This window comes from Rana temporaria, assembly GCF_905171775.1.
Source record: "Rana temporaria chromosome 4 unlocalized genomic scaffold, aRanTem1.1 chr4s, whole genome shotgun sequence".
Taxonomy (NCBI): Eukaryota; Metazoa; Chordata; class Amphibia; order Anura; family Ranidae; genus Rana; species Rana temporaria.
The window spans coordinates 3353-29367 of NW_024404456.1; the positions used below are offsets into that span (position 1 = coordinate 3353).

At 44.8% G+C, this 26015-nt stretch overlaps 1 pseudogene; it reads right to left on the reverse strand.

Moving 5' to 3' along the window:
* Positions 1–14464: 14464 nt before the first annotated feature.
* On the reverse strand, positions 14465–14645 carry LOC120921801 (annotated as a pseudogene).
* Positions 14646–26015: the final 11370 nt, after the last annotated feature.

Genomic DNA, 26015 nt, shown 5'->3' on the forward strand with positions numbered 1-26015 from the left:
CTGGCCACATCCCCGAAAGCATTCCCGAGAGGCACCCGGCACAAAAGCGGCCAGTCTAGCCGGGACCATATACCATCTCAGCAAGACCTTGTAGTTAGCCTCTATAATGGAGGTATTCATGATTGAGCGAGAAGCTGACTCCGACAGCCTGTGCCATTCATCAATCTCAAACGTCTCCTGGAGATCCTGTTCCCACTGGAGCATATAGCTCAGCTTGTTAGAGGTATACGATAGAATAGAATATATAGCAGAAATATGGCCTCTTATTTTGTCATATTGCTTACATACATATTCCATAGAAGTCATAGTGGTTAGATCCCCTTTACGAGCTACAGCTTGCAAAAAATGATAGAGTTGCGTATACCTGAAACGTTCAGTCGCTGGCATTCTATATTTCTCAACTAGTCCTCTTTCTGACCATATCCCTTTGTGATCGCACATATCAGCTATTCGTATAAGACCCTTGTTTGTCCACCAATTAAACCCAAAGGGAGAGAGGCCCGGGGTGAAATCTCTATTCCCCAACAAGGGGGCTAATGGGTTGTGAGGGGACTTAAATTTCTTTGACCTCGAGAGCCTGTCCCAAATTCCCAAGGAGAAGGAAAGAGTGGGACACAGTATGATCGGTCTGTCCTTCATAGGTAGCCACATAATGTGGGAGATCAATTCAGGGCGACAGGAATAGGATTCCATAGTCATCCATATTGCGTTGGGTTTTTGAGAGTGATGCCTCGTGAGTTGGGCCAACTGGGCCGCATAGAAATATTTAATAAGATCAGGCACTCCCAAGCCTCCTTTTTGCTTTGGAGTGTACATAGTTCCTTTATTCACCCTAGGCCTCTTATCACCCCAGATGAACCTTTTTTTGGAACGCGTGGAGGTCCGATCGAACTAGTGACACAGGCAAGGTGCGAAACAAATATAGAACCTTTGGTAGTACATTCATTTTTATTGAGTGCAATCTGCCGAACCACGAAGGAGGGTGAATCTGCCATCTGGCTAAATCGTCTGTTAGGCGTTTAAATAGGGCTGGGTAGTTCCGTCTATATAACGTTTGAATAGACGAAGTCAAATTTACACCGAGGTAAGGAAGAGCCTCTAATTCCCACTTAAACTGGTGTGATCGTTCAAGAGTCTCCTGAATAGGTTTCGGTAACGAAATATTAAGTGCCCTCGATTTGTCGTGGTTAATTTGCAGACCCGATATTTCCGAAAATGGATGTAAAATCGCGTATAGGTTAGGAAGGGAAGTAATAGGTGATGACAACGCCAATAAAAGGTCGTCAGCAAAGAGCAAGCACTTATGCTCATCTTCACCGCAAACCATGCCCCTGACATCTGGACTCGACCGGATCTTGATTGCCAACGGCTCTATTGCTAGGGCGAATAGCAGCGGTGACAATGGACATCCCTGCCTTGTTCCCCTTCTAATATCGAATGGTGGGGATGAATATCCCCGCAGTCTCAAAGATGCCGAGGGAGAATCATACAGTGTTCGTAGGAGGACCAGAAAGCGCTCGCCGAAGCCGAAACGGTGCAGTACATCGAATAAATATTCCCACAAGAGGGAGTCAAACGCTTTCTGAACGTCCAACGAAAGCAGCATTCCCCGCCTGGGACCTTTCCCGTCCCAGTCCGACTGAATTGCTGAAATTAAATTTATAATTCTACGAGTCTGATCCGATGCCTGACGATTGGGGATGAAACCAGCCTGATCTGGATGGATGTAATTGGAAAGAAACGTATTTAATCTGAATCATTATCTTGAGATCTGTACTGATCAGGGAGATTGGGCGATAGTTGGCGTAATCTCCATGATCTCGACCCGGTTTTGGTATAACATGGAGATACGCTACATTTTCGTGATTAGGGATAGTGTTTCCCCTCCTCAAGTCGTTAAAATAGGAACACAGGTGTGGTACAAGAATCTCATTATATTTCCTATAGTAATGGCCTGTAAAGCCGTCCGGTCCCGGAGCTTTAGATGGATGAATAGTTTTTATGGCCAATTTAATTTCCGCCTCTGTAAATTCCCCGTCCATTAAGTCCATGTGGGCCTGGGTAAGTCGGGGCAGTTGCATGTCGTGAAAAAACTGTTCCGCTTTGGAGGACTTGTAGCTAGCGGGAGAGCTATATAGAGTGGCATAGAATTTTTGAAATTCCCTGAGAATGGATTCGGGGTTCTGAGTGGGGTGACCTGAGGGTAATCGCAATTTAGGTAACGTTGAAACATATTGTCTGGGCACTAACTTCCTAGCTAACATGGTGGTGGGTTTATCACCCATTGTATAGAATTTATGCTTAGACCAGCTAATATGCTTTTCTGCTTGGGTGGTCAGACTTAGATTAAGTGCCAACCGTGCATCGTCAATTTTACGTCTAATGTCGGTCTGGGGGTTTCTGCGCTGTTCATCTAACAGGTGGTCCAGGTCAACTTCTAACTGCCGCACTGTCTGTTCCCGGTTTCTCTTTTCCCTAGCAGCCAATTGAATCAGTTTACCCCGTACCGTGACTTTGTGTGCCCCCCAATTAATGGTAGGGGAGGTGTCTGATGCCTTGTTATTTCTGAAGTACTCCTGTAGCTCCTTTTCAATCCCTGTGTACAGTAAGGGGTCGTTTAATAAACTAGGGTTAAGTCTCCATGGAGAAGGACCAGGTTTAGACCACAGTCCTTTCACTGAAAGTTTAATTGGAGAATGATCTGACCATGGGGTCGACAGTATCCTAACCGACGTCATGTACGGGAGCAAGGGTGTGCGCACTAAAACGTGGTCGATCCGCGAATACGTGTGATGTACCTGGGAGAAGTGTGTATAGTCTCTAACCGTGGGATTACATTCCCTCCACGCGTCAATCAAATCATATAAATGGAGTAGACGCGCAACCTTACTGCTACCGGTCGGTGGTCGTCTGAGAATCGGTCTGGCTGGGTCAGATTTGTCCATTATTCTGTCTAGCGGGATATTGCTGTCTCCTCCCATAATCACCTGTCCCAATATCTTAGGCATCAAAATTCTGAGCATTTTGCTGAAGAATTCCGTCTGTCCCGTATTTGGGGCGTAATAGGATATAAAGGAGACCAACTGGTCATGGAGGCGACCCGCCACCATAACATATCTGCCTCCCCTATCTCTCACCACTGTGAGGGGAGTGAAGGGAGTCCGCTTGGACAAGCAGATCGTCACCCCTCCCCGTTTGGTAGGTCCGCTAGCCAAGTAAAATTGTGGGTATTTTACATTTAGGTACCTAGGGGCTGAAGATTTAGAGAAATGGGTCTCCTGCAACAAGAGGACATCTGCTTTTTGTTTTTGATAGAATTGAAAGGCCTTAGTTCTTTTAATGGGGGAATTAAATCCATGTACATTATGGGTGATAATTGAATAGTCTGTGGGAAAACTACTGGCCATCGTGGTAGGGCAGATCACTCTTACCTTGTGTCAACCAGAACCAACATGAGGCCCCATCAAGATGTAACTTCGGCACGATCCGGGATCCGGACCAAGCGGGCACAGTGGAGCATGGAGCCAGAACTCGGGGGGGGGAAGGGTAGAGCCATAGAGGAAAGAAAAGAAGAGATATAGGTAAAAGAGCAAAATACATTCGTTCGACCATAGGCCTGCAAAATTATTTACAGGCGACCTGAGATAGGATACAACATTATGGGGATTAGCCCCAACCGGATACAACATCCGGATCTGTATTAGCAAGGGTACCCCCCTCCGAAGAGGAGAAGTAGTCTCGCAACTGGGTGGCATGGATAGCCCCCCCAAACCAACCTACTAAGTCCAAAAATACAGGCCAATAACATATAAAAAATATATAGAACATTCTTCCGATGCAATTGAACCCGAACAGTTATGTGTCCGTGTAGAGAAAAAAAAAAAAAACAAGTAACCAAAAATGGACCGGAACCAGAGGAGAAAATATAAAAATATAAAAAAAAATAAAAAGAATACAGTAAAATAAAACTTCTTATCTCTCCTCAGTCTTCCTCGCAAAATTTGAAGTCGAAAATCAAAAATCTTCAACGTAACGGTCCAAGTAGAACTGGAACTGTGCGCTTCCCGCGCTGTCAGGGTGACTAAGTCCGGGCCGTGGGCATCAGTGGACTAAATTTCAGTCAATAGAAAAAGGCATCTGCTCACCCCGAGTGAGGGGGTAGTTACGTCCGCTTTCAGGTCATCTGAGAAGATCCAGCCTTCTGCGAGTTTCGTCGGTTTTGCCACAGTGGAGAGACGGGTCGATGCTCCTGACGTGAGGCGGAGGCATTTGAATCCTGAGTGATGATACCAAGACCCAGTAAAAGATCTTCGCCTTCTGAAAACTTTGTGAAGGAATGGGATCGTCCCTGATATGAGAACGACAGCCGAAAGGGGAAAGCCCAACGGTATTTTATCTGTTTACGAACAAGCTGCTGTAGCAGAGGTTTCAGGCTCCTGCGTTTTTGCACCGTTGAAGGAGCTAGGTCAGTGAAGAGTTGAATCTGAGCTCCATACAGTGACAGATCCTGTCTATTGCGAGCTGCTAGCATCAGCCGTTCCTTGATACTGTAGTAGTGCGGCTTGACTATAATATCACGCGGGAGGCCGTCCTTCCTTGGGGCCGTTAGGGCCCGATGAATGCGGTCGATTTCCATATGATGTGCTTTAATGTCAGGGATCAGGTCTTTCATCAAATCTCTCATGGCTCCTTCTAAGTCAGTGTGATTTTCTGGGAGACCACGTATGCGCACATTCTCCCTGCGAGAGCGGTTCTCCAAATCTTCGATCTTATTATAAGCCTCCTCCAACCTATCTTGAAGGTCAGCAATCATATTTGAGTTTTGGTTAACCTTTCTGACAGTACTATCCACTTTGGTTTCAATGATCTCAAATCGCTCTCCCAAGCCATGAATGTCTCTTTTGAGGTCTGTGGTAATCAATGTGCATGCTTTAGACAGCTCCTGTTGCAGCATTGCTGAGAAGCGAGTTAGCAGAACTGCATCCCCAGAATATGTTGGTGGTTGAGGTGTCAGGGCATTTAGGCTAGATTGACTAAACACAGCCTCTGTCAGCTCTGCCATATTTCTGTCCATGGATGACATAGGTGAATCAGCCATGTCCTGCATGCCTCTATATGTGGCAGGGGATTGGGGCTGTGAGGAAGACTCACCCTGCAGCTCAGCCTCTTGTTCTCCCGACGACTGAGAGGAGAAGGGATCCCTGGGATGGTCAGCCAGGATCTCCTCTTCCTCCTGCTGAGATTTCTGCGTCTTGGAGGCCTGGCTGCCTCGTGTATCGACGCGGCCCAGCGTCATCTTGGATTGGGTCACCGGTGAGGAAAGGGGAGATAATGCCAGCCCATTGGTCACGGGGCCACCCTTTCAAAGGTAGTAAGAAAGGCCTCTACGTCATCGCTGGGTGTTAATTTTTGTAAAAAATGGCTGGCTCTCAGGGACACTTGGTTGCCAGCGGCAACGACTGCTTGCTCTCGTCCCTGAGCCAGCTGCTGTACCACCTCCTGCAAGGCAGCCACCTGAGCTTGAGTGGATTCCTGCTGGGCCGTAAACTGGGCGGCTAGCAGCCGTGTGTTTTCCTGCTGTGCAGCTATAGCCTGTGCCAGGGCCTGTTGCTGACTTTACCCAAGACATGCCATAAGCACACTGTCTCTTTAAATGTCAGTTTTTAGTTTTAAATGTTTTTTTGCGCCTGCAAATGCACTTTGCCCGCATTCTCCACCAGTTGTGAACTTTGGAGGTTGTTTAGCTCTGTGGAATTAAGTGCGTAAACCGGTAACGTTGAACAAAAAGGGTTTTTATTTGTGACCAAATCAAAAACAACACTTTCTTCAGAACACAGGGGAAAAACATTAAAGTAAAAGTCTGCTTGTCTCCAGCATAAATAAAAAAGACTTTTTCTTCAGCACAGTAATAAATCAAAACAAAGGCACATACGGTTTTAGGCAGAACTTCCAGTCCTTGCTGACCCTTTACCAGCTTCTCAGCAGTACACAGCTTCTGCAGACAGGTGCACTCCCATACGCCTCCACACCCTCTATCAGCACTTCCTGTCTTTTAAGCTGATTTCCTGGAAGTTCTTAACCCCCTGTGTGCTTGACAGCCAGTGGTCAGGAGAGGAGGCTCTTTCCCTCCCGAACGTCACTTTAGAGCCTCCGAAATCCTGGGCCCCAAATGACATTTTAACAAGGGCAGAGAGGATTGTAGGCCAGTCCTCTCTGGAACAACTTTTATTGCCCAGAATTTCTCACCCCCTCTGGGTGACCTCTTGAACCCTATACTATTGCCTTATAGGGACCACACTCCAAATATTGGCCCAACATAGCGTCCGTCCAGGACCCAACCCTGGCGTCCTGTACAATACACATAATATGTATTTTCTTTTGTTACACCCATTTCCTACCAGCTGGACATTTTATATCTGGTCATTTGATTGGAGCACAGACTTTTACACAGCGATAATAATGTGATAAAATGTTCAATCTTTGGAACATTACACAGAAAGTGATAATGAGGGGGAGTAGTCAATAACCCAATGATGGTGGTCTTCAGGATCAGTCCAGTCTTCATCTTGGTTGTTCTCCCCCATCCTCATTTTCTGACCTCTAGTGGGGCTCAGCCCCGCTGTTATTCGTGACTAAATCATGGACTAAATAAGGAAGTGCAGGACTTCTTGTGTTGGGAAGATAGCAATGAGCGATAGAGGGGGTGGGGACACTCGTCCTATAATCCCCTCATCACTGTCACTTCTATAAAAGACAGTTCTCGTTGTTTCCTCACTCTCTGACTAAGGTCCATGAATAAAGAAATGATCTGGTAGGAGATCAGAGGACCCATTTACTAGTTACCTTGAGGGGGGAATTGTAAGATCCTCAGAGACAAAGCTGCCTGATGTGGGCGGAGTCCTGGTTTAGGGGAACCAATCAGCTCATGTCTAGTAATAATCTTTGTATTTCTATTTTAGTAGATGGACGGGAGATGAGGAAAACCTCAGAGGATTGTCTCACTTTGTCTCCAGACTGTAAAGTAGAAGATGAGGACATCACACAGTATAGTCCAGGAGAAAACCCGACTACCTCAAATGTCCATCCGGCACCACACAGTGTAGATGGACCATCGTATTCCTCTTATCCTGAGGAACCTCAGACTGTGCGGGACGGTGCCGCACCATCGTATTCCTCTTATCCTGAGGGACCTCAGACTGTGCGGGACGGTGCCGGACCATCGTATTCCTCTTATCCTGAGGAACCTCAGACTGTGCGGGACGGACCATCGTATTCCTCTTATCCTGAGGAACCTCAGACTGTGAGGGACGGTGCCGGACCATCGTATTCCTCTTATCCTGAGGGACCTCACACTGTGCGGGACAGTGCCGGACCATCGTATTCCTCTTATCCTGAGGAACCTCAGACTGTGCGGGACGGTGCCGGACCATCGTATTCCTCTTATTCTGAGAAACCTCAGACTGTGCGGGACGGTGCCGGACCATCGTATTCCTCTTATCCTGAGGAACCTCAGACTGCGACGGACGGCGCCGTCCTTCTAACAGAGAAGAGGTTTTCCTGTACTGAGTGTGGGAAGTGTTTCCGCTTTAAATATGATCTTAATGTGCATACAAGATCTCACACGGGGGAGAAGCCGTATTCCTGTCCTGAGTGCAGGAAATGTTTTTCACAGAAGTCCAGTCTTTACAAACATCAGAGATCTCACACGGGGGAGAAGCCGTATAACTGCCCTGAGTGCGGGAAATGTTTTTTAGAGAAGTACTATCTTTACACACATCAGAGATTTCACACGGAGGAGAAGCCTTTTTCCTGTTCTGAGTGCGGAAAATGTTTTTTAATGAAGTCCAGTCTTTCCAGACATCAGAGATCTCACACGGGGGAGAAGCCGTATAACTGCCCTGAGTGCAGGAAATGTTTTTCACAGAAGTCCAGTCTTTACACACATCAGAGATCTCACACGGGGGAGAAGCCGTATTCCTGTCCTGAGTGTGGGAAATGTTTTTCAGTGAAGTCCAATCTTTCCAAACATCAGAGATCTCACACGGGGGAGAAGCCGTATAACTGCCCTGAGTGTGGGAAATGTTTTTCAGATAAGTCCAGTCTTTCCACACATCAGAGATCTCACACAGGGGAAAAGCCGTATTCCTGTCCTGAGTGCGGGAAATGTTTTTCAGTGAAGTCCAGTCTTTCCACACATCAGAGATCTCACACGGGGGAGAAGCCGTATTCCTGTCCTGAGTGCGGGAAATGTTTTTCATTGAAGTCCAGTCTTTCCACACATCAGAGATTTCACATAGGGGAGAAGACGCATTCCTGTCCTGAGTGAGGGAAATGTTCCTCACTGAAGTCCTGTCTTCCTGTACATCAGAGATCCCACACAACCCTTGAGGTGCCTTGAGTGCGGGAAATGTCTTGTATATGAATGTTGCTGGACATCACAGCTCTCATGTGGGGAAGAAGCACACCCTGATATACACCTCAGATATACTCCATGGCTGATCTTCATCATGTAAGAAACACTTCATAAGGAGATCAGAGATCACCAAAGACATGGATGAAGTGTTGTACCGTGTTGGCCATTGATAGCAGTAGAAAAATAAAAATGGAGTCATTACCTCTCATTGGCTGAGTACATTTTGTGGTGGAAGATTTCACAAACACTTAGAGGTCTGATTAAAAAAAAAATATTTAAACGATTATGACCGGCATTCACCCAGCTGTGATGAATATTGGCCGTATTTTATTTCATACTCTGATTTCCTTGACTCCATCTAGTGACCATAATGCAGTATTGCACTAATTGAGGTATTTCAGGAAAAATACCCGATTATGGCCACTAGATGGAGCTGATGATCATAGGAAATCACTGTGTTAGATCACAGCCAGAAATTGTAACAGCTGGATGAATGATTGTCACATTAGTCCAATACATTCTTTGAAAAACAGACGTCTTATTTCCCTTCATCAGACATGTCTTCATACTAATACCTGAGATCATACTCATACACTTATCAGTACAGTACACACTGAAGGATAGAACTTCAATAAGACAACACTATTACACTAACCATTGAATTAAAATGAAAAATACTATGTTTGGACTTTAGATGGCGCTAAGTATAATAGCAATTATCTCCAGCTAGTGGCAAATGTAGTATTTTCTATTTTAAATCAATGGAAATTATTCGACCAGCAAATAGCCAATTAAACTCCATTTTCCCCTCATTCACACAGAAGGAATGTACATGTATTTTCACCTGGAAAATTGCTGTACAATTATTTATGACTAGACCCCTAAATGTCAGGAGAAGTTTATATAAAGATGGGAAGTATGGAGCAGATAAATAAATAGACCTCCTAGCAATGTTATTACCAGGCTGCAGCTAGGGGGAGCTCTAATGATTAGAGTGTGACCACAGCAGAGTGATCCCATCTAGCTCACATTAACCCTTTCACTGCCAGAGCTGGTTTTCCATTATTTTTGCCCACATGGTAAAATGCAGATTTTGGGCCTGAAGATTAGATAAAACCCCCAAACATATATTTTCTGAAAGCAGAGGCCCTGGAGAATAAAATGGTGGTAATTGTTAAGGTGTTCCTCGTACACAAATGTCACCTTCATATCCGGGTTTATTTTCTCCTTTCCCCCATTTTCTATGGTGTGATCTTTTCTACAATACTTTGTTATAATAATGTAACACGTTGTGTATTGTATTGTACACAAATTAATAATGACTCCGCCTCCACATTCCAGACACGTCATTTTCCTGACCAATCGGATTTCTTCCTTTACTATTCCCTGATTTTATGACTGCAATCTTGTTATAAGTAACATTATAATAAAAAGTTTATTGAATGAAGAAAAATACAGTGTGTGTCGGTGTAATGATGAAAATCTGTGATAGGAAACATTTCTCATCGGTGACACTATAAAAGTCTTTACAGGTCATCAGTTTAGAGTTCGGGGTCATTATTCTCACCATCTGCAGAGATCTGCCTTGTTCTGCACTAGGGAAATGCACATCTGTGCAAGACACATAGATAACAATTGTTTTCTATGTCTGGTTCACACCCAAACCCGTGTGTGATGTGCGGGGCGGAGCTGTGTGGGGTTATGCAGCATGTCTGCAGTTTTCCGCACCTAAACTGAAGGAAACTGACAGCGCCGCTCTGCACTCCATGTGAGAGGAGAGTCGTGTGTCCCCACAGATAAGAGAGGACAGCAGGAGGAATCATGGAGGACAGGAGCATGTGATCAGTGTGGTGGGGGAGGGGGCAATTATAAGAACTGATCTCCTGTGCGTCTCTCCCTGCAGCTGCTGAAAGCTGCTTCCGCTTTGTGCCTACTTCTTTGATCTTCTAATACTATAATAAATAAACTAAAAATCTGTTCAAATTCATGTAATCATACAATATTTTTTGCTCAACTTAGTGTTCAGAAAAATCCACCAATCAATGAAAAGTTGATAAGATGTGAAAGTTCTCGGTGCTCCAAACTGTGCCAGCTGTAGTGTAGCCACGCCTTCTTCCTCCTCTTACACATGTGATGGTGAGGGCGCCCCTTAGTAGTGCTTCCCCACTCACCAGAGCAATATGACTCCCAGCTTTTCATCTACCAGAGTCACCAACATCCTTCCCACTCTCCTCACCTCCGATGGATCCTCCTCGCTCACTCCTGCAAGTCTGCTGCGGTTTCTGTCAGTCTCCCTCCTAGACTCGGCTTCCTCCTCCGACCACTGTTCCAGCAGGAGCTCCGCCTCTTCATACACACTCAGGGCTCCGCCTCTTTATACACAATCAGGAGCTCCGCCTCTTCATACACACTCAGGGCTCCGCCTCTTCATACACACTCAGGGCTCCGCCTCTTCATACACACTCAGGAGCTCAGCCTCTTCATACACACTCAGGAGCTCAGCCTCTTCATACACACTCAGGAGCTCCGCCTCTTCATACACACTCAGGGCTCCGCCTCTTCATACACACTCAGGAGCTCCGCCTCTTCATACACACTCAGGAGCTCCGCCTCTTCATACACACTCAGGAACTCTGCCTCTTCATACACACTCAGGAACTCTGCCTCTTCATACACACTCAGGAGCTCCGCCTCTTCATACACACTCAGGAGCTCCGCCTCTTCATACACACTCAGGAACTCTGCCTCTTCATACACACTCAGGACTCCGCCTCTTCATACACACTCAGGAGCTCCGCCTCTTCATACACACTCAGGGCTCCGCCTCTTCATACACACTCAGGGCTCCCCCTCTTCATACACACTCAGGGCTCCGCCTCTTCATACACACTCAGGGCTCCGCCTCTTCATACACACTCAGGGCTCCGCCTCTTCATACACACTCAGGAGCTCCACCTCTTCATACATACTCAGGGGCTCTGCCTCTTCATACACACTCAGGAGCTCCGCCTCTTCATACACACTCAGGAGCTCCGCCTCTTCATACACTCAGGGCTCCGCCTCTTCATACACACTCAGGGGCTCAGCCTCTTCATACACACTCAGGGAGGAGAGAAATTCAACTTGGCTGTATACCAAATACCAATTTAGTGCAGCCATTATCTCACCCCCAAACAGGGAAAATTCAGTCCAAACCCAAACAAATCCAAATCTGTTTATTGTTCCCTTAGAGCCGGTTCACACTGGGGCGACCTGGGATCCGACTTCAAGTCACCCCAAGTCGCGCGGTCGAGAAAATGAATGGAAGTGAATAGGAGCCGTCTTAATGTACACTACTGAAGTCGCAGTGACTTCAGAAAAGGTTCCTGTACTACTTCAATCTGACTTCTAGGCAACTTGTACCCATTGATTTCAATGGAAGTCGCCTCAGAAGTCGGATCACTGTCTTAACTGAAGCAACAATACAGGAAGATAACATACATTTCTCAGGCAAACCCCTCCCCCCCACAGAGCTGATTGTTGTTTGATTGGCCACTGGAAAGCCTCCTGTTCAGGATGCGACTTGAAGTTGCCTTGTAGGCCCCGTACACACGACCGGAGCTATCCGCTGGGATTGATCCGTGGATCAGTTCCAGCAGATAGATCCGGTCGTGTGTCCGGCCTAGCGGACATTTCCCAGCGGATAAAAATTTCTTAGCATGCTAAGAAATCTATCCGCTGGAATCCAGTCCAGCGGACTGATCCGGTCATCTGTACAGACTCACCGCATCAGTCCGTCCGCTCCCATCCCTCGCATGCGTCGTAATGATTCGACGCATGCGTGGAAGTATTTACCTTCCAGGGTCGTGCACGTCGCCGCGTCATCGTCGCGGCACGTCACCGCGGATGTATTCCGCAGGGATTTTGATCTGATGGTGTGTACAGCCATCAGATCAAAATCCGCCAGAGGATTTATCGGAAATCCTCTTGTGTGTAAAAGGCCGTACTGTCCAGGAGGCAACTTGAAGTTGCCTGATGATTCATACACAAGTTGTGTCCAAGTTGCCTCCCAAAGTCGTGCTTGAAGTCGTGTTGCCCCCGTGTGAATGGGCTCTTATTGGTGACCAATGGGAGAAGGATCCCCTCATATCAGTGATCAGTGAAAGAAGGACATTTTTACATTATCATGAAATTGTTGTTACTGAAAGACAGAAATGTTTCAATTCACAGGGAACCCCTAAAAACCTTTGGAGGATCCCTGGCTGATAAAGTCTGGACTAGTCAGTAATATATTTCTCTCCCCCTTGGTGGGAGTGGAGATGACCCATCTATAAGGATATACAGTACATACACACCCAGCACAAGGCCGTGTTCACATTACGAGATGTTTCTCAGGACTGCAGTTCCTCTAAGCTCCACAAGATGGTGATCTCACTTCTATCAGGAATACAGACAGGAAGTGATGTCAGGTACACATAGGAAGTTGTGGGTGAGAGGTGAGTCGGGAGGAAAAAGAGAGGAGACACCTTGTTGGAAGACGCAGCAGAGGAGGTAATAAGATCTTATTTTCTATTTACACCCAGTAACCCCGTCATGTCCGTCCTCTTCCTCCATAGTCACTGTGACGTCTTTTATCTCCAGCAGATGATGATACACACATATATAGTGTGGAAACCTAGATTAACCCCTTCAGGGTCAGAACATTTCCCCACTTACAGGGCCGGATCACTCTCTATTTTGGAGATGTGTCACCTTTCCCACCAATCACCTTCTCACCTCATCAGTCTATATCAGGGGTCTGCAAACTTTTTAAACAAAGGGCCAGTTTAGACTTTAGAGGGGCCAGTGGGAGTAGAAAATGTCCAGTGGAAGTAAACAATGCCCCATCGTTGGTGTCAGTAGGAGGAACTGTGCCCCATCGTTCATATCAATGAAATGAATAGTGTCCCATTGTTTATATTAATAGAAGGAATGCTGCCCTATTGTTGGTGTCAGTGGGATGAATAATTTTTTTTTTTTTTTTTTTTTGAAAAGCCTATGGCGTGTGAACACACCCAAAAAACTCCACCCGGTGCAGAAAAAATGTGCACACACATAAAGAGTGTTCACAAAAACATGCAGACGGGTGCAACGTCAAGTGGTCCTCCTGTGAAGAGGGACCCAAACCCTGATCCCCCGGGGCGTTAGGCTCCAGACGGGGACTGAGGTACTGTGGTCCGAGCAACCGAAGCCGACACGGACCCAACTTCCTCGGAGGGACTGCCGAAACAGAACCCTCCCAGTACTAGGTGGGGCTCCCCCGAAGGGAGACCCCATGAGAGCAGGCGAACTAAGCCAGAAGGCCATGTCCACCCACTCCCAAGACGTTCAGGGCTGGCCCGAGGACCCGCACCCTACTAATCACACAGTGACAAAACGTGCACAACAAAAAAAGACAAAAAAGTGACAAACACAGGCTTAAATAAAATAAAGTGGGGGAAGGGATAGTGGAGAGGAGAGTGAAAGAAGTGGCCATTGTGGTGAAACAATGACCAGGCCCTCCGGCCAGGAATAAAAAATTCCTCCGGTCCTAGCCAAAAGGCCCGGCCCAGGAGGCAGGTGCTAAAAAAAGCGTGTATCTGGTGCAGTGACCGTGGTATCCTTCAATCAATGTGTCCCTCACACACAGTGATCTTCAGATACCCCTGGACTGCCACTCCAGGGGCACATGCACCATAGGCTTTTCGTTCCATATCCGACCCCCCGACCGGCCAGTGCAGCCCTCCACCCCTGCCAGCCAACCCGGCGGATTTGCATGGTCCTACCCCGTCCTATCCCAGGGCATTACCGGCTCCTCCAACCAGATCGCTGACAGAGATAGCACTTACACCAGCCAGCCAGAAGGCCAGACTAGAACTCGGCACCAAGACCAAGCACAGCACCCATCCTCACCAGGAGCACCCTTCCAGATGGCTCAGACTCAACCATGGGCCGGCCCCAGTATCTGTCGGGCAGCACAGCGTAGTCCCTGCTGAAACCATCCTTCCAGGTGCAATGACGTCATTGGATTGCATCCACCCTCCCCATGTAGGAGGTGCTTCAGCGCTCCGCTGACAACTGATATGGACAGATACTACACCCAGTCCTAGCCAAAAGGCCGAGAAGCGGCAGGGAAGACAACCACGATCAGCACGGCCTAGAGTGTGCAATAGCCGTGCCTCGCCCTGGGAGAACCACCTTCATGATCATGGTGTCTCCCCTGCCAGGTAAGTCAGTGGGATGAATAATTCTACATTGTTGGTGTCAGGGAATGGAATAGTGCCACAAGGGCCAGATAAAGGCAAGCAAAGGGCCACATGCAGCCCCCGGGCCAAGGTTTGGAGAGTCCTTGTCTATACAAAATGGATTATACCACTTCTATTAGCGGGGGGTGTGGCAGTGTTTGGCATTGGAAGAAATCACATCCAGGTACATGTGAATGGTCAGGTTGGTGACAAGATACACAGCGGGTCCAACCAAAATGCACAGTGAGACCTATCTAGTAATAGAAGATCCATCCATTGTGGTGAGTGTCATCCATGTGGGGTCCCCTGGAAGTGGTCACGTGTTTATCTGTTACTAATGGCACAGCACCTGATCACCTACCTCTTGTTTTTCAAGCAACTGATATTTGAAGGGGACTTTTTGATACATTGGACATTAGTTGTATTTTCTGGTGTCATTCATTTCTTTATTCTTTACATGTGACAAACTGTTTAATAATCTTTATTTATATTTTTGGCAGCGCGGTCTATATACACATTTACTGGAGATCATATGACCATCACATTGCCTCCACCTCCCTCCCTGATAGAATAGAGAAATACAAAGAAGATTCTAGAAGTCACCAGAGAGATGATGGAGGAGAGGTGAGCGGTGCCGGGAATTCTGGGACATTATCCAGTAACAGACAAGGGATGTGTCTGGATGGTGACTGTATCATTGTGTGTGTCAGGTTCCTATAAGGTGTCAGGATGTCACTGTCTATTTCCCTATGGAGGAGTATTTAGAAGGACACAAGGATCTCTACAAGGACGTCATGATGGACAATCAGCCGCCCCTCACATCACCGGGTAAGAGGAGACTTTATTGTAAAGGAGAGAGCAGTACGGAGGCTCCACCTAGATCCCCCATCATCTGATACACACATAGAAACATTGGGCCAGATTCACGTAGGAGCGCGTATCTTTGTTCCGGCGTAGCATATCCTATTTACGCTACGCCTCTGCAACTTAGACGGGCAAGTGCAGTATTAACAAAGCACTTGCTCCGTAAGTTGCGGCGGCGTAGCGTAAATTGGCCGGCGTAAGCCCGCCTAATTCAAATGTGGAAGAGGTGGGCGTGTTGTATGTAAATCAATCGTGACCCCATGTAAATGACGCACTTAAAGAACGGCGCATGCGCGCGCATGCTCAGTATCACGTCAATTTTTTTCACTAAGTTACGCCGGCTCAATGCCTGTGACGTGAACGCACAGCCCCATTCACGTACGACTTGCGTAAACGACGTAAGAAGATACGCTTGTGCCGACATCCACTTTGCATTGGCTGCGCCTCATATAGCAGGGGTAACTTTGCGCCGGACGTAAGCCTAACGTAAATGGCATAGCGGGCGCAAGTACGTTTGTGAATCGGCGTATCTACCTAATTTATATATTCGACACGGATATCAATGGAAGCGCCACCTAGCGGCCAGCGTAAATATGCACCCCAAGATACGACGGCGTAGGAGACTTACACCGCTCGTTTCTTGCCCAAATCTATGCGTAACTGATTCTATGAATCAGGCGCATAGATACGACGGCTCGAATTCGGACTTACGACGGCGTACGTGGAGATACGCCGTCGTAAGTACATCGTGAATCTGGCCCAATGTATTCAGTCAGTGTGTGTGTTTCCTACAGATGGATCAAGTAATGGGAACCCACCAGAGAGATGTCCCCGTCCTCTGTATTCCCGGGATTCCACACAGGAAGGTCACACCATCCCCCACCATCATCAGGTAGATGAGGAACAATCACTGATAGTATCATTAGGATCTGTACATTATCTGCATTGTTACCATTGATGTCATTTTTATTCTATATTCAGAGTGGAAACCTGAGAGATTCTAAAGTTGAGGTGAAAGAAGAAGAGAAGACTTATGTGAAGGATGATCGACAGTCTATGGAGGAGGATGGAATAACGGGGACATTTATAGAGGAGGACACTCCTACAGAGATCAGCACAGGTGGGTCATTAACACTAAATCCATTCCTCCACCCATACTGCTCACTGATTGGTCCAGAGTAGGGCGGGGACTGGGTGATATCAGCCTGTAATCCCCTGGTCACTTTCCTGAGCTGTGTTCCCCGTCCTGTATTCCTGTATTTCTCTCGGATAATCTTCCTTCTCTGTGCTGCAGACACAATTTATGTCTCTAGACTGGATTTATGGAGATTCTGGGGTTCAGCTGGCAGCAAAAGGTTAATTTTCACTGTTGTGAAGTCATAATGGCCCTTTCACATGGGCGGACCATATTTCTGCTTTTTCATCCATCCGTGTACGGATGAAAAAGGGACATACATTGGTCCCTACGAGATCGCGGGGGTCAGCGGATGAAAATCAGCGGACACCTGGTCTCGCCCGCCTCCGCATTCCTCAGACGATTCTGCAGACGGAGGAAAACCCTATTCCGGATCAGATCGGTTGAACACGGACAGACGGTGATGTTAAAAGTTCACTTAGGCCTAAAAAGCTGATGAACCAGAATTCACCATTATTGGACTGTTGCTTGTTAACCACTTAAGCCCCGGACCATATTGCTGCCTAAAGACCCAAGGGGTTTTTACAGTTCGGGACTGCGTCGCTTTAACAGACAATTGCGCGGTCGTGCGGCGTGGCTCCCAAACAAAATTGGTGTCCTTTTTTCCCCCCACAAATAGAGCTTTCTTTTGGTGGTATTTGATCACCTCTGCGGTTTTTATTTTTTGCGCTATAAACAAAAATAGAGCGACAATTTTGAAAAAAATGCAATATTTTTTACTTTTTGCTATAATAAATATCCCCCAAAAACATATATAACATTTTTTTTCCTCAGTTTAGGCCGATACGTATTCTTCTACCTATTTTTGGTAAAACAAATCGCAATAATCGTTTATTGGTTGGTTTGCGCAAAATTTATAGTGTTTACAAAATAGGGGATAGTTTTTTTGCATTTTTATTTTTTTTACTACTAATGGCAGCGATCAGCGATTTTTTTCGTGACTGCGACATTATGGCGGACACTTCGGACAATTTTGACACATTTTTGGGACCATTGTCATTTTCACACCAAAAAATGCATTTAAATTGCATTGTTTATTGTGAAAATGACAGTTGCAGTTTGGGAGTTAAACACAGGGGGCGCTGTAACATTTAGGGATCACTGTGTGTGTGTTTACTAGTGTAGGGGGGTGTGGCTGTGGTTAAGAAACCTTTCAGCGCAAAAAACACAATACATGTTTTCCCATGGTCGGGGGATTAGCCATCTTCTAATTTTTATGAGCCCTTTGTGGAAACGAAAGACAAGGCCTGATGTGTTCTCAGAATGATTTAAACAATGGTGTCATGTAGCTGAGATTGGACAAACTGGTGTCTTGAGCTCTCGGTATTGGGACTTTTTGTTCAATCAAAGCCATAGCAGATAAAACCCATTGTGTAATAGATTTTAGTAAATACTCATGTTGATTCTAGCTGTATAAAAAACAATGGATGATATTGACCAAGAAAGGTCCGTAAGGAGAATTTGTTTATACAGCTGGAATGGTATCCTGTCCTAAGGAAAGCAGCCAGTATTGTCTCAGCTTCTCCTAGACAATAGCAGGAGACTCCAGGTAATTATACGCCAGGATGAGAACAGTCACAGAACTTGAAACGAAAGTGAAATGACAAATACATGTATCTATCTGTGACATGGACATGACATATATGTTATGTTACAATATTGCCATGCATTTTATAAGAATCAATATGTACCAAAGTCCATCTCAACACTTGGTGTAACAGATTTGAAGGCATGCAAGTCAGAAATAATGTAAAATACCCAAATGTTATTATAGGACATTTTATTATAAGAAAGAGAAATATGTATGAGTGTGATTTTATAAATAGAAGTGTTTTAAAGAGTTAATTAGCATTACGAAATACGTCAAATTGTGATTATAAAAGGATATGAATGAACCTGTACTTAGAGTAACACATATTCATCAAACACATATCAAAATTATTCATGTGTCCACATTAAAGGGGGTTGTAAAGGAAATGTTTCCCTAAATAGCTTCCTTTCCCTTAGTGCAGTCCTCCTTCACTTACCTCATCCTTCCATTTTGCTTTTAAATGTCCTTATTTCTTCTGAGAAATCCTCACTTCCTGTTCTTCTGTCTGTAACTCCACACAGTAATGCCAGGCTTTCTCCCTGGTGTGGAGAAAGCCTCTTGAGGGGGGAGGGGGCGAGCAGGCAAGTCAGGACGTCATTACTGTGTGGAGTTACAGACAGAAGAACAGGAAGTGAGAATTTCTCAGGAAAAAAAGGACATTTAAAAGCAAAATGGAAGGATGAGGTAAGTGAAGGAGGACTGCACTAAGGTAAAGGAAGCTATTTAGGGGAAAAAAATGTGTGTATGTATATATATAGTTTTCCCAGCATTATATAAACTTACACACATTCTGAAAATAGAATATCAACGTAAATAGATAATCTCACAATACATGTGAAACACCCGGTGGGTTAAAGCGATATTACTTGAGGATCTCAAAGTCCAGAGAACAGTTAATCATTAAGTTGTCAACCTATAGAAACCAGACACTTTGACAGTTACTTCCATATTTGCAACCAACCTATGAGTTAAGGACACATACTAGTTGGGCAGAACTTGGTATAAATTTTATAATCTTATTGTCCAGAGACAGTACTTAAGCGAATGAAAAATTGGACAGACAGATACTCAGGACACACACTTGCCCCCACAGGGAGGACGGAGGGACATACACAATCAGGGACACACCCTGAGGGGCATACTGGGAAATCTACACTATCAGACAGACTGACACACATGCATGAAGACATATCTTTACACTCATGAAGGTTCCAGCCATTTTACTCTGGTCACTTGATGGTGGTCTTCAGGATCAGTCCAGTCTTCATCTTGGTTGTTCTCCCCCATCCTCACTCTCTGACCTCTGGTGGGGCTCAGCCCCGCTGTTATTCATGAATAAATCATGGACTAAATAAGGAAGTGCAGGACTTCTTGTGTTGGGAAGATGACAATGAGTGATAGAGGGGGAGGGGGACACTCGTCCTATAATCCCCTTATCACTGTCACTCCTATAAAAGACAGTTCTCGTTGTTTCTTCACTCTCTGACTAAGGTCCATGAATAAAGAAATGATCTGGTAGGAGATCAGAGGACCCATTTACTAGTTACCTTGAGGGGGGAATTGTAAGATCCTCAGAGATAAAGCTGCCTGATGTGGGCGGAGTCCTGGTTTAGGGGAACCAATCTGCTCATGTCTAGTAATAATCTTTGTATTTTTATTTTAGTAGATGGACGGGAGATGAGGAAAATGTCAGAGGATTGTCTCACTTTGTCTCCAGACTGTAAAGTAGAAGATGAGGACATCACACAGTATAGTCCAGGAGAAAACCTGACTACCTCAAATGTCCATCCGGCACCACACAGTGTAGATGGACCATCGTATTCCTCTTATCCTGAGGAACCTCAGACTGTGCGGGATGGTGCAGGACCATCGTATTCCTCTTATCCTGAGGAACCTCAGACTGTGCGGGACCGTGCCGGACCATCGTATTCCTCTTATCCTGAGGAACCTCAGACTGTGCGGGACGGTGCCGGACCATCGTATTCCTCTTATCCCGAGGAACCTCAGACTGTGAGGGACGGTGCCAGACCATCGTATTCCTCTTATCCTGAGGAACCTCAGACTGTGTGGGACGGTGCCATCCTTCCAACAGAGAAGAGCTTTTCCTGTACTGAGTGCGGGAAGTGTTTCCATTCTAAATCCAAACTTAACAGGCATAAAAGAACTCACACAGGGGAGAAGCCATATTCCTGTCCTGAGTGTGGGAAATGTTTTTCAGTGGAGTATAGTCTTTACACACATCAGAGATCTCACACGGGGGAGAAGCCATTTTCCTGTCCTGAGTGTGGGAAATGTTTTTCACAGAAGTGCAATCTTTATACACATCAGAGATCTCACGCAGGAGAGAAGCCGTATTCCTGTCCTGAGTGCGGGAAATGTTTTTCTCATAAGTCCTATCTTCAATTACATCAGAGATCTCACACGGGGGAGAAGCCATATTCCTGTGCTGAGTGCGGTAAATGTTTTTCAGGCAAGTCCAGTCTTTACAGACATCAGAGATGTCACACGGGGGAGAAGTCACTTTCCTGTCCTGAGTGTGGGAAATGTTTTTCAGACAAGTCCAATCTTTACACACATCAGAGATCTCACACGGGGGAGAAGCCGTACTTTTGTCCTGAGTGCGGGAAATGTTTTTCAGACAAGTCCAATTTTTACACACATCAGAGATCTCACACGGGGCAGATGCCCTATTCCTGTTCTGAGTGCGGAAAATGTTTTTTTAGTAAAGTCCCATCTTTCCACACATCAGAGATCTCACACGGGGGAGAAGCCGTATTCCTGTCCTGAGTGCGGGAAATGTTTTTCAGTGAAGTCCAGTCTTAACACACATCAGCGATCTCACACGGGGGAGAAGCCATATTCCTGTCTTCAGTGTGGGAAATGCTTTTCACTAAAGTACCTTCTTTTTACACATCAGAGATCTCACACAGGAGAGAAGCCATATTCCTGTTCTGAGTGTGGGAAATGTTTTTCAGATAAGTCCAATCTTTCCAGACATCAGAGATCTCACACGGGGGAGAAGACGTATTCCTGTCCTGAATGAGGGAATTGTTCCTCACTAAAGTCCTGTCTTCCTGTTCATCAGGACCCTTGAGGTGTATTAGTGAGTGCGGGAAATGTCTTGTATATGAATGTTGCTGGACATCACAGCTCTCATGTGGGGAAGAAGCACAGCCTGATATACACCTCAGATATACTCCATGGCTGATCTTCATCATGTAAGAAACAGTTCATAAGGAGATCAGAGATTACCAAAGACATGGATGAAGTGTTGTACCGTGTTGGCCATTGATAGCAGGAGAAAAATAAAAATGGAGTCATTACCTCTCATTGGCTGAGTACATTTTGTGGTGTAAGATTTCACAAACACTGATGCCGCGTACACACAATCATTTTTCTGCATGAAAAAACGTTGTTTTAAAAAAACGTAATTTAAAATAAAAAACGACAAAAAAAAAAATTCGAACATGCTGCATTTTTTAACGTCGTTTTAAACAATGTCGTTTTTCGGGTTGTAAAAAATTATCGTGTGTGTGCTAAAACGATGTAAAAAACCTGCGCATGCTCAGAAGCAAGTTATGAGACGGGAGCGCTCGTTCTGGTAAAACTACTATTCATAATGGAGTAAGCACATTCATCACGCTGTAACAGACAGAAAAGCGCAAATCGTCTTTTACTAACACGGAATCAGCTAAAGCAGCCCAAAAGCGAATAGAACTTCCCCTTTAGAGTGCCGTCGTACATGTTGTACGTCACCGCGCTTTGCTCATAATTTTTTTAAAACGATGGTGTGTGGGCAACGTCGTTTTTAATGATGAAGTTGGAAAAACTTTATTTTTTCTACATGCTGAAAACAATGTTTTTCTTCATGCCGAAAAACGATCGTGTGTACGCGGCATTAGAGGTCTGTTTAAATAAAAATATTTGAATGAATGTGATCAGCATTCATCCAGCTATAACAAGTGTTGTTCCTTTTCTTATTACAGTGTTTTCCTTGGCTCCATCTAGTGGCCATAATGCAGTATTACGCTATTTTTTCCAATTGAGGTATTTCAGGAACAATACCCAATAATGTCCACTAGATGGAGCTGATCATCATAGGAAATCACTGTGTTAAATGATGGCCAGAATTTCTAATGACTGGATGAACGATTGTCACATTCATCCAACATATTATTTTTATAAATAGACCCTTTCATTTCTTTCATCAGACATGTCTTCATACTAATACAGGAGATCATACTCATACACTTATCAGTACAGTACATAGTGAAGAACATATGTTAATTGAAGTGGTTGTAAACCTCAGACATGAAATATGAACAAAGCACATCCCTCTATAGTATGTACTTATCTCAGTCCAGAGCATTAAGTGTCATTTCTATCTGCTTCCTCCTTCCTCTGCACAAGTCACTTCTGACAGGTTTTTCTGTCGGCCATTTCTGAGGCTCTCTGGTGCCCCCCACCTCTGGCCGCATGCGGTATTGCATCCCATTGAAGTCAATGCGGAACAAGTTATTTTCATTTCCATCGACTTCAATGGGAAAACTCACTTTGATATGCAAGTTCTTTGGATTACGAGCATTCTCCTGGAACGGGTTATGCTCATAATCCGAGGATCAACTGTATATGATTAATCCTGTAATAGTAGTGATCAGGGAGAAAACTGCCTTCCAGAAGCTTCTTAGATTTTTGCAACTCCATAATATATGTAAAATGCCACCTTTTTTCCCCACACTGGGGGTCATTTACTATAGCACCAGGAAGTACTGGGCACTATTACATATAATAACGCCCATTTTAGCCAATTAAAATTTCAACAGGGGAATGTGCAAATGAAAAAGTGCGCTATTAGCAACAAACAAACGTTAGTAAATTCTAAATCAGCGCTAATTAGCCATTCCACGGACATGCAAGTTCCAATTTCTACTACGTTATATAGCACTGCCCTGTAACCACGATCCGTGTATGTGAAAGAAACATTTTTCTGTGAGATATGCTCTACCTCGTGTGCATCTATTGATGTATATTGCAATTAGTGTTACTAGTTTTTTTCCTTCTTTTGCTAATGAATGCAGTTATGAGTGATTATTACAGAGTAATGTCTGCTATTCTGTAAGGTTACATGTATTAAACATTTAGGTTACCTGTTTGTTGTATGTTGGTTTTTTCTTTTTTATTCCGGTGACTATAAAGCAGTAATTATTTATGTTCATTCTTTTATCATACTACACTATTATGCAGGTCTCGTACTTAGCACAATGGCTTGGTGGTCTGCTCAGATGTCTCCACAGCACTCAAGTTATGAGTTCAATTCCCAGCCAACCTTCCATCCACCAGCTGTGTTTTTTTTTCAGTGCACAAGCAAATTAAAACAAACAAAAAAATGTAAACCGCCCATTAACTAGTATGTGATGTTTGGAATTCCACACCATAATATTATTGAATGTTTACATACCATTCCATGCATATGAAGAGTTAATATAATAGAATCAGCCAAACTAAGGTGCATTGGCTAATTGACATTCACCTATTTTCAGCATATGCTGCTTCGGCTAATTGTGATTTTCCTTTCTTCACCAATTCAATCTTTTAGGATCCTCTGTGGGATTCAAACCCATGAGTCTCTCAATGCCTGAGATTTAGAAGGTATAAGCACTGACCACTAGCCTATTGGGTTGAGTACAATTATACATACAAAATAATTTTACTAGTGTTTGATGTTTTTAATACTATACACTAATGTTTAGCAAATGAGCCATTAATATAATGGAAACAACCATGGTCATGCTGATGTGGCATTGGCTATTCCTTAAAAAATAAATGGTGTGGGGGTCCCCCCTCAGTCCATACCAGGCCCTTTGGGTCTGGCAGGCTGCAGGAAAAGGGGGGACGAGAGAGCACCCCACGCAGTGGAATAATGTCCTTACAGGATGTCGCCAATTTACAAGCCGACCTCAATGCTCTGTCTATTTGGGCGACTAAGTGGCAGATGAGGTTTAATGTAGATAAATGTAAAGTTATGCACTTGGGGGCTAAGTATATGCATGCATCATACATACTAGGGGGGGTACAACTGGGGGATCCGTAGTGGAGAAGGATCTGGGGGTTTTGGTAGATCTTAAGCTCAATAATAACATGCAATGCCAATCTGCGGTTTCCAAAGCAAGGAAAGTCCTTTCTTGTATAAGAGACGTATGGACTCCAGAGAGAGAGACGTCATCTGTACAAATCATTAGTAAGACCTCATCTGGAATATGCAGTCCAGTTTTGGGCACCAGTTCTCAAAAAGGACATCGGAGAACTGGAGAAAGTGCAGAGAAGGGCAACCAAACTGATAAGAGGAATGGAGGAGCTCAGCTATGAGGAAAGATTAGGCTCAGCTATGAGGAAAGATTAGGCTCAGCTATGAGGAAAGATTAGAAGAACGAAATGTATTCACTCTTGAGAAGAGAAGAATAAAGGGGGATATGATTAACATGTACAAATATATAAGGGGTCCATACAGTGAACTTGGGGTTGAGTTAATTACTTTACGGTCAACACTGAGGACAAGGGGGCACTCTTTACATCTAGAAGAAAAGAGATTTCACTTCCAAATACGGAAAGGTTTCTTCACAGTTATGCCGCGTACACACGGTCGTTTTTCGGCATGAAAAAAATGTCATTTTTCAGCATGTCCAAAAAACGAAGTTTTTCCAACTTCATCATTAAAAACTACGTTGCCCACACACCATCGTTTTTGAAAAATGATGAACAAAGCGCGGTGACGTACAACACGTACGACGGCACTCTAAAGGGGAAGTTCTATTCGCCTTTGGGCTGCTTTTAGCTGATTCCTTGTTAGTAAAAGACGATTTGTGCTTTTTTGTCTGTTACAGCGTGATGAATGTGCTTACTCCATTATGAATGGTAGTTTTACCTGAACGTCTCATAACTTGCCTCTGGGCATGCGCGGGTATAAAATGTCGTTTTTGCCCACACACGATCATTTTTTACAACACGAAAAACGACATTTTGAAAAACGACATGAGTTTTGTCGTTTTCAGAAGCCGAAAAACGATGTGAAAGCCCACACACGATCATTTTAAATGACGTTTTAAAAAATTTCGTTTTTTTCCATGCCGAAAAACGACGTGTTTGAAAATGTGGAACAGACTCCCTCCAGAGGTGGTTCTGGCCAGCTCAGTAGATTGCTTGTACAGTAATGTACAGAATATAACTAAGTACTAAGATTTGTAGGTAAAGTTCATCCAGGGAAAATCCGATTGCCTCTCGGGGGATCAGGAAGGAATTTTTTCCCCTGCTGTAGCAAATTGGATCATGCTCTGCTGTTTTTTTTTTGCCTTCCTCTGGATCAACTGTGGGTATGGAGTTGGGTGTATGGGATTGTACTGTGTTTTTTATTTTGTTTGTTTATTTTGTTTGTGGTTGAACTGGATGGACTTGTGTTTTTTTTCAACCTGACTAACTATGTAACCGTACCAGGCCACATGCCCTCAATATGGGGAGGGTGTTTTGAGGTCCCTACAACTCTTGCCCAGTGGTTTTGGGGGTCTGTGGATGGGGGGCTTATCAGAATCTGGAAGCCCCCTTTAACAAGGGGACCCCCAGATCCCGCCCCCATGTGAATGGGTACATTATACTAATTTGCCAAAAAATGTGTAAAAAAGGTAAAAATGACAGGAGACAGTTTGGGACAAGTCCTTC